Source organism: Notothenia coriiceps, unplaced genomic scaffold (genome assembly GCF_000735185.1).
Source record: "Notothenia coriiceps isolate Sejong01 unplaced genomic scaffold, NC01 NC01_scaffold00038114, whole genome shotgun sequence".
NCBI lineage: Eukaryota > Metazoa > Chordata > Actinopteri > Perciformes > Nototheniidae > Notothenia > Notothenia coriiceps.
Window position 1 is genome coordinate 1 of NW_011370815.1, and position 3,219 is coordinate 3,219.

Consider the following 3,219-nt stretch of genomic DNA (forward strand, 5'->3'; position numbering starts at 1 on the left):
AGGAAGACCATTGATGAGTTGGACAAAAATGCCGACTTGCAGGTAATAAATCCAAGCTTTTGGCATTTTCTATCATTAAACGAGTCATTTGGCCTCTATAATGCTAGATGTCAGTATGCGAGGACAATATCCAGATCCAGGGGACACTAAAAGGTTTATACTGAGAATGTGACATTTATCCCACAGGGTCTTCCTAAAACAGGCTTGGATGAATCTCGAGATTGGAAAAATGTCACTGTTGACACTTCATTCTCCTTTGGGTCACTGAGAGCTACAATATCGAGCATGATGGAACAAATTCACCAGGAACTGGAAAAACTCTCTTCTGTTGGTATGTTCTTGACGTCAAATATGAAAACTCAAGCACCATTGCTTTCTTTGTGTTTCGCAAATAATAAAACAGGACTCATAGGGAATCAATCTGAATGAAGATGTTTTTCTTATTCTGCAGGCGTTACATTTAAAGCAAAAAGCTATCCATTGCCTATTGCATATAATGTTTTTAAATCATAGTAACAACATTTATCTATCCACAGAACTCAAGAGGATTCCCACATTTGCAGGTGTGTGACCCAGAATATTAAGAGAAAATGTCAGTAATTAAACAATGAAACCTGGTCATGGTTTGAAAGAACACACCTCCAGGCACTCACAGAAAAAAAAGGTTACATGGCTTGTGCATGGCAACAAACAAAGTAAATGGTCAGGTCTCCTTCAGATAAAGAGACAAGACCTGAGCCTGATCCTTTAATGCAATCATTTAGGGCTGCTTCCTCGTTTGGTAATATGGTCAACTGGTGGGAGATAATCAGCGTCATTCAGGGGGTGCTCCCCAAAGATTTTACCAACCGAAATAAATGAAACTACAAGAAACAAATCAAATAAGGATAAACATTATAATTTGCAAAGAAAAAAGTATGTTTCACAATTAAAATACTGTGAGGAAATGTACTCTATGTGGCAGAAACATGTCCTCAACCTACTTTAAGTGATTGAAATTCCTTCAAGACAAAAATATTTGTTAATTTCAAAATGAATAGGACATTTGAAACTGTCAACTTACCCCACCTTTGACCACTATACTGTACATTATATTGTCTTGATGCACAAAAAGGATGGACTTTCTCCACACAAATGTATAATGAAATGTGTACAGATGTTTATTGAGGATATTGCATGGATAAAACAATGACCCATTTGTGAACAAACCTCCATAGAAAAGCCTTTTTGACTTCAAAATGTAATGGAATAAACTGATTATCCTGGCCTAAATGAAGAAATGTATCGTTAAATATGTATTTAAACATATATATTTGTATATGTATTTTATTGAGTGACCAGGTTTATATTTTTATTGGATTCGTTTTTTGTTTGTGAAATCTTAAGAAAGTTCTCTCAGCATAACTCTGGTTATCTCCCACCTGTTGACACAATTTCCAGTGAGTACACAAACCTGAGTGATTGCATAGAAGGATCAGGCTCAGGTATTGCCTCCATTGGCACCTTGCAGCAGATCTGTTGAATGGTTGAATTCAGTTTCATCAGCATTTGTTTGTTGAGTGCATTTCATGTCTGACCCACTGAGCATACCCCTCCTTTCCACAAACAAACTCTTTGCAGTCTTGAAGTTGGACTTTTTGATCACATAACTCTCCACTTAGTCACTAGAGGCATTTTCTTAAAAAATGTAACCTGTGTGTTTTGTTGGTGGGACAATGAACAAGCTGGGACCTTAAAAAAAGATTTGGTCCTACTTGTAGATCAATATTGTGGAAGTTATACATTTTAAAGCTCTATTCTTCTCAAACCTCTCAAGACTCCTTAATATTTGCTTTCTTTATGAAGTAGTTATACTTGAATATGACAAGTTAAAATTAAAAGCATCAGCATGTACTTTGTGTCATCCATATGAAGTGCATGATGACCCTATTTCTATTTATCTCCTCAACCACAGTGGATGTAAAGCTGGACCCAACCACAGCCCACCAGTGCCTTGTGCTTTCCCCCGATGGAAAGACAGTTAGAGATGGAGGAAATGACCAAAAAGTACACGATGCTCCCCAGAGGTTTGACATGTTCGGCAGCATCCTGGGGCTCAACAGGTTGACTTCTGGGAAGTCATACTGGGAGGTGGAGGTCACTAACAAGTCGGGGTGGGACCTGGGTGTGGCACGACGCAATGCAAATCGCAAGGGGAAACTCTCTGTGAACTTGGAGAACGGTTACTGGGTAGTCGTGCATTACGAAGACAAAAAGTATGCAGCCCTGACAGTACCACCAGTCAGCCTCCCCCTGAAAGAGAAACCTGAAAAGGTCGGAGTGTTTGTGGATTACGAGGAACGTCTTGTGTCCTTCTACAATGTGATGGCTCAATCTCACATCTACACGTTTACCGAGTGCATGTTCAGCGATGTGATTCTTCCATATTTCAGTCCACATCCTAAACAAAATGAGAAAAACTCCCATCCTCTGATTATCTCTCCTGTGAAGAAGCAGTTGTAGTTATATGAAGTGAATAGTTACCGGTGCACTAAAAGTTAAAATGCACCACTCCATGTAAATATCAGTTCAGGTGTACATGATATTTCATGACACTACGAAAGGGTTTAAATCTAGGGTATTGGCCTGGGCATCACCTGTGTAAAGAGATTATGAAAGTTTCAGGAACAAAGATTCTCTCTCTTTTTGTCCTGATCCATTTATATAAAACCTGTCTGAAAATGAGCTGATCGGATTTTGGCCACTTTATGATGTCATAACGATTTTTTCGACTTGTGTCACCATTAGCCAATAACCCGTCGTCTCCTGCTAGCTGTCATAAATTGACTCTCTTCCAGTTTTCAGGTACATTTTTGAAGTTACACTTTTTATATCTCATTCGTTTCTAACTATACATTTTAACTGAATGGAGAATTTCTGTTATCAGACATGTGTACCTTAAAGTCCTTATCTTGCATAATTTACTTTAGCTGAAAGATCATAGAACTGTTTCAAAATGCATTAACTTGTTGGGTCTTATTCCAGTAACACGTGATATAGATCGAATATCGTTTCCTATTTGCTGTAAATCACTTGTTAATATCGGGAAAATGGGTCAAATTCAGAGGTATCCAGAAAAGTCTGGATTCAAACTTGCCGCTGCTTGGTGCTGTGTCGTGACGTCACGTGTGGTTCCGCGAATCCTGGTGAGTTCAGCCCGTCCCAGCATCACACAGTGTA

At 38.8% G+C, this 3,219-nt stretch overlaps 1 long non-coding RNA gene and 1 pseudogene across 1 annotated transcript; both read left to right on the forward strand.

Annotated features, from left to right (window-relative positions):
• Positions 1 to 627, forward strand: LOC104967989 (uncharacterized). Its single transcript, XR_800776.1, has 3 exons — positions 1 to 42; positions 187 to 331; positions 537 to 627. It is a non-coding gene; the product is annotated as an uncharacterized lncRNA (long non-coding RNA).
• A 1,278-nt stretch (positions 628 to 1,905) lies between these two features.
• LOC104967990 (pyrin pseudogene) lies at positions 1,906 to 2,504 on the forward strand (annotated as a pseudogene).
• Positions 2,505 to 3,219: the final 715 nt, after the last annotated feature.